The following is a 6,000-nucleotide window of genomic DNA, read 5'->3' as shown; positions in this document are numbered from 1 at the left end:
ATTGAGCTCCCAGAAGGACACCAGGCTGCACAGCATCCAGCTGTGTAAGACCTGGAAAAGCAGACTGAGACCAAGAGGCTGAGGCAGGGCTGGTGAGCACCCTAGATTCTCTTCAGGGAGCGTAGAAGTCTTGTCCTCTAGAAGCAAGCACTCTGCCAAAAAAACAGACCAGTTCTGCAAAGGCCAACATAGGCTCTCACAGGATGGCTGAGATGCCCAGACGGTCTGTGTGTGTATGTGTGTGAATCCAGCACTACCACTCAGGAGCAGGGCACACACCCACATCCTCCAGCATCAAATATGACCACCAGGCAAGCTACAAAAAGGAACCAGATTGCTGAAAACTAAAACAAAAACTAAACAGTAACATAGGTCAAAAAATGACTCCCATCGAGGGGCTACCGGCCAGGGCCTTTTACATCACTAAGCTACTTTCTTCCTGTCTCTTCTTGGCTCCGAGTTCTCTTCAACCTGGTGGTCAGAACACAGTGGAAAGAAAACTTGAAAAGAGGCTGCCGGGAGGGGAGAGCCAGGGCGTTCCGTTCCCCTCATCCTCTGGCAATGGATCTTTAACGTCAGTGTCTCCAAAATAACCCAGTTCTCCTGGTAACCGCTGGTATTTAATAAAGCAGGAAGCATCAAGGCTGAGGACCTCAACTTGAACAGCCCTCCCCAGCCCCTTCCCTCCCTCCTCACCCCCATCCCTTCCCTCCCTCCTCACCCCCCCCATCCCTTCCCTCCCTCCTCACCCCATCCCTTCCCTCCCTCCTCACCCCATCCCTTCCCTCCCTCCTCACCCCCATCCCTTCCCTCCCTCCTCACCCCCCCCATCCCTTCCCTCCCTCCTCACCCCCCATCCCTTCCCTCCCTCCTCACCCCATCCCTTCCCTCCCTCCTCACCCCATCCCTTCCCTCCCTCCTCACCCCCATCCCTTCCCTCCCTCCTCACCCCCCATCCCTTCCCTCCCTCCTCACCCCATCCCTTCCCTCCCTCCTCACCCCCATCCCTTCCCTCCCTCCTCACCCCCCCATCCCTTCCCTCCCTCCTCACCCCCCATCCCCTCCCTCCCTCCTCACCCCCCATCCCTTCCCTCCCTCCTCACCCCATCCCTTCCCTCCCTCCTCACCCCATCCCTTCCCTCCCTCCTCACCCCCATCCCTTCCCTCCTCCTCACCCCCATCCCTTCCCTCCCTCCTCACCCCCATCCCTTCCCTCCCCTCTTCCTCAGCCCCTCCCCTCCCCCCTCCCCTCCCCTCTTCCTCAGCCCCTCCCCTCCCCCCTCCCCTCCCCTCTTCCTCAGCCCCTCCCCTCCCCTCTTCCTCAGCCCCTCCCCTCCCCTCTTCCTCAGCCCCTCCCCTCCCCTCTTCCTCAGCCCCTCCCCTCCCCCCTCCCCTCCCCTCTTCCTCAGCCCCTCCCCTCCCCTCTTCCTCAGCCCCTCCCCTCCCCTCTTCCTCAGCCCCTCCCCTCCCCTCTTCCTCAGCCCCTCCCCTCCCCTCTTCCTCAGCCCCTCCCCTCCCCCCTCCCCTCCCCTCTTCCTCAGCCCCTCCCCTCCCCCCTCCCCTCCCCTCTTCCTCAGCCCCTCCCCTCCCCTCTTCCTCAGCCCCTCCCCTCCCCTCTTCCTCAGCCCCTCCCCTCCCCTCTTCCTCAGCCCCTCCCCTCCCCTCTTCCTCAGCCCCTCCCTCCGTCCCTACCCCCCAGCCCCTTTCCTTTCCTTTCCTTCTCTCCGGCTCTGCCCCGTCCGCGACCCGTGCGCGGGAAGACTAGGGCCACCACGTGACCCGCACGGACCCGGCGCAGGCGCGTTCGGGCCTCCGGCCGGCGCGCGCGCGCACGTGGGGACACGCCCCCGCAGGGGAGGGGCCCTCGGCGGCGCCTGCGCCGTAGCGGAGACGCGCGGGCGCGCGCTCCGGGTGTCGGGCCGCGCGGAGGCCGGAAGGAAGCTCGGGGAAGGCGGGGCGAGCAAGGGAAGCCCGCCGGCTGGCGGCGGGTCGTCGCGGCCTGATGACGTCGCACAATGGCCGGCCCCCGCGGGTAGTGGAGCCCGTTTGTTCCGCCCGCGTCGCCCCTGTAGCCGGAGCCTGTGAGAAGCGGAAGGGCCGAGGGACGCCCCGCCCGCGCCGCCGCGATTCCAGCGGAGCCGCGGCCCGGTCTCCGGCCTCGCGCTGAGGTGAGCGGGGCGGCGGCGGGCGGCGGCGGGAGCGAGGCCCGGAGCGCGGCGCCGCCTCCCGAGCGCTCGGCGCGCCCCCGGCCGTGCGCAGCCGCGGCCCCGAGCGCGGCCGGAGCGCGGCCGGGCGGGCCGGGCGGGCCGGGCGCCGCGAGCCCGCCGCCCCCCGCCGGACGCCTGCGCCCTGGCGCGCCGCCGCCGCCGCGGCCGAGCTGTCATGTCTCTTCCGGGCCGCCCGCCGGCACATGTCTGCTGCCCACAAAGAGGGGGGCGAGGCGCCGCGGGGCGCGGCGATGGCGGCCGCGCGGGGCTCCCGGGGCGCGTCCGGGCGGGCGCGGGGCGGACGGCGCGCCGGTCTCCCTGGGAACGTGCCGCGGCTCGGCCCTCCGGGAGGCCGCGCCGCCGCGCGGGGAGGCGGGGAGGAAGCACGGCGCCCGGCCCTGCTCCCGCCCGAACCTCAGGGTTCCCGAGCCGGGCCGGCGCCGCCGCCGAGGCTTCTGAGTGAGCTTTGTGTAGCGGACTCCTTTGCAAAAGTAAGTCCTGCCTCCTTCGGACCCGCGTTTGACACCGGCCCGCGGCTGGCCCTTTGAGCCTCCCCACGGCCCCCATCGTGTTGACATGCTCGGGGCAGGCCTGGACCGAGGCTAGCTCCCACTGTGCAGACCTGGAGGAGGAGAATATGTGCCTGTAATATTACGCTCTGTGAGTTCAGCCAGCTCTAGAACCCATCCGTGCAAAGTGTCCTAAAGCCCGGGCCCCCTCTCGGGTTGTAGGTGGGGAGTGCTCCATCATCCTTAATTGAGTGGAATCACTCCAGAAGGCAGACAGGTAAGTAAGCTGTGGCCTTGCTCAGGTTTAAAAGGGTTTTTCACTTTACCACATCTGCAGACCGTTTCAAGGTGAGTATATCCTTACCAAGGAGTTTTTTGGTGGTTGAGCGTAGCCCCCAGGTGGTGGTGGTGTTTTTTTCCCCCCTTTAACATCCTTGACGTGCATGCTTTGACCATTGTAAGCCCATGAAGGCAGGAATCGGAATCCTATCCGGATCCTGTAGACATTCATACAGGAGCTGCTCTGCTAAAAAGTAGGAGGTAGCTATGCCATTGGTGCTCAAAACCTCTCTCATATTTTTGTCTTGGTAATTAACTCTGTAAACCAGGAGAGAAGATGGCTTTTATCCTCTCATCACATCCGGTGTTTGACCTAACAGTTATCTTACCTGGCTTGGTAACTCCTCTCACTTCCCAGGCCAGACTGAGTGGCCTGCAGAAGTTTCTCAAAGCAGAGAGTTAGGCGCTACCTTTTAAAAGTTTTCAGCTCCTCTCAGCAGTGCCTCTCTGGGACCAAGACTCTAGCCTGTGGGCATTTGGGGGTCACTTAGTCCAAACTATAGCAGGGGGTAAGGGAGGCTTCCCAATAGCAATACTGCTTGGCAAATATGAATAAACAGGTAGCAGGGCTGGGAAGGTGGCTCAGTGGTAGAGTGCTTGCCTTGCATGCATGTCATGGTCCTGGGTTTGATTCCTCAGCACCACATAAGCAGAAAAAGCTGGAAGTGGCGCTGAGGCTCAAGTGGTAGAGCGCTAGTCTACAGCTGAAGAGCTGAGGGACAGCGCCCAGGCCCAGAATTCAGGCCCCACGACTGATTAAAAAAAAAAAAAAAAAAAAAAAACAGGTAGCGCACTAATATGCAAGTATATATATTTATCGTATGGCACAGTAATAACCAAGCAAGATTTCATAATGGGGGGGGAAACTCAGTGGTTTTGAAGTGAAAGAAGTTTTATATGTTTGGTCTTATCAAAGGAAAGAACTCAGACCTATCAATAGATTCTCAAAGCAGTCCATTACCCCAAAGTCCAGACCCCCAGTCTTTCCACTACAGACCAGGAAGTCACAAGTGACCTCAGTGTCACTTGTCCCGCCACTTTGTACAGTATCGATTGCTGGAAACTGCGGAGAAGCGACTTACACCCTGGAAGTTGAAGCAACTCTGTATTCAGGGTGTACAGGCAGGGAGAGGGAGCTGCACCTCTCTCGCACCTCTATACAGCTGCCTGCCTGCAAGTGTTCTGACCAGTGAACACCTGCTGTGACCTCAGTATGAAAGGGCCACGTTTGTGGGCATTTGATTTATTTATTGCATTTATGTTTGGAAGGAGAAAAGGGAAGTGGGCAAAATTTGTAGACTGACAAGAAGACCTCATTTATGCATAGGCTTTTTTTTCAAACAAGAATTAGAAAATTCACTTAGAAGTCGGGTCTAAACTTTGGCTAAAAGTGAGAGCTCGTTTCCTGGCAGCCATGCCATATCTATACGGCCTTGGTCTTCTTACCTAGGAAAGGGGGACAACATTTATTTGGAACATGGAGTGGGGGAGGTTAAGAACGATATGAGGAACTGGATACCAGTTTCTCATGCCTGTAATCCTAGCTACTCAGGAGGCTGAGACCTGGAGGATCACAGTTTGAAGCCAGCCCAAGAGGAAAATTCTGCAAGACTCTTATCCCCAGTCAACCAGCAAAATTCTGAACTGGAAGTTTAGCTCTAATTGTTGAGCACCAACCGTGAGCAAGAAACACAGGTGAGATCATGAGGCACCAAAAACTAAAAAATAAAAATAAAAAAAGGCATCCTAGCTACTGAGAAAATAGAGATTGGGCATATCACTGTTTCAAAGCTAGCTCGGGCAAAAGAGTAAATACTGCATGTGGTGGACAGGCTGTAATCTCATAATCTCAGCTTCGTGGGAAGAGTAAATAGGATCCAGTGCAAGGCTGAATTCAAAACTCAGTACCTGACAGTAGTCTCAGTCTCAGTTTTTTGTTTTATTATAGTGTTTGTCAAATGAAACCATGAATACTTTATTCCTGAACACTCTTAAGAGATGTAATGTTAGAAGTGGTGCTGTGGCTCAAGTGGTAGAGCGCTCGCCTTAAGCTGAAGAGCTGAGGGACAGCGCCCAGGCCCAGAGTTCAAGCCCCACGAACGACAGAAAAAAAGATGTAATGTTTTGTTTTGTTTAGATAGGATCAGTCCTCTGAGTGCCTCCGTTTCCTAAATAGTTGCAGTTTCAGGTATATGCCAACATGCTCAGCCTTTGAAACGACTTGGACTGAAGCTGACGGGAATACAGTGGAGTTTTGCTCAAGGCAGCCATGCCATAGTTGAACTCACATTCCTCCTCCTTCGGCCTCCCAAGTGCTGAGGTTAGAGGCAGGAGCCACATGCCTGGCTAGGAGTATGTTTCTACTTACTTGTGTCAGTGCCGAGGCATGAACCCAGGACCTTGCACTTGAGCTTAGTTTTTTTCCATTCAATGCTAATGCTCTACCACTTGAGCCACACTTCCATTTCTGGTATTTTTGCTGGTTAATTGGAAATAATAGTCTCTTGGATTTGTCTGCCCAAGCTAGTTTCAAATCTTGATCCTTAGATCTCAGCCTCTTGAGTAGCTAGGATTACAGATGTGAGCCATCAGCACTGGCTTGGAGGAGTTTTGTTTTATTTTGCTTCCCCCTGGTTCTGGGGCTCTGGGCCTGGGTGCTGTCCCTGAGCTCTTTTGCTCAATCAAGGCCAGCACTCTACCCCTTTGAGCCACAGCACTACTTCAGGATTTCTGGTGGTTAATTGGAGATGAAACTCTCACAGACTTTGCTGCCGGGGCTGGCTTTGAACCATGATCCTCAGATCTCAGGATTACAGACATGAGCCACCAGCACCTGGCTATGGAGAATATTTATCTTCACTTAATTCCTATTTTTTTTATTTTTTATTTTTATTTTTTGTCGGTTGTGGGGCTTGAACTCTGGGCCTAGGCGCTGTCCCTCAGCT

The 6,000-nt window shown here is 56.7% G+C and overlaps 1 protein-coding gene across 3 annotated transcripts in view; it reads left to right on the top strand.

Annotated features, from left to right (window-relative positions):
• The first annotated feature begins 2,001 nt into the window (after window positions 1–2,001).
• Zc3h18 (zinc finger CCCH-type containing 18) overlaps window positions 2,002–6,000 on the top strand; it is a 42,190-nt gene continuing 38,191 nt past the window's right edge. Inside the window, exons 1-2 of one of the 3 annotated variants that reach the window (XM_042702275.1) lie at window positions 2,002–2,168; window positions 4,600–4,750. The gene's annotated coding sequence lies outside the window, so the exon portion shown is untranslated. The remainder of the gene's footprint in view (window positions 2,169–4,599; window positions 4,751–6,000) is intronic. The other 2 variants (XM_042702274.1, XM_042702276.1) reach the window with 2 other exon arrangements.

The sequence above is a fragment of the Dipodomys spectabilis genome, unplaced genomic scaffold, assembly GCF_019054845.1.
Source record: "Dipodomys spectabilis isolate Male_0828 unplaced genomic scaffold, ASM1905484v1 ptg000318l, whole genome shotgun sequence".
NCBI lineage: Eukaryota > Metazoa > Chordata > Mammalia > Rodentia > Heteromyidae > Dipodomys > Dipodomys spectabilis.
The sequence above is the reverse complement of the archived record's forward strand: the minus strand, read 5'-3'. Positions and strand labels throughout refer to the sequence as shown.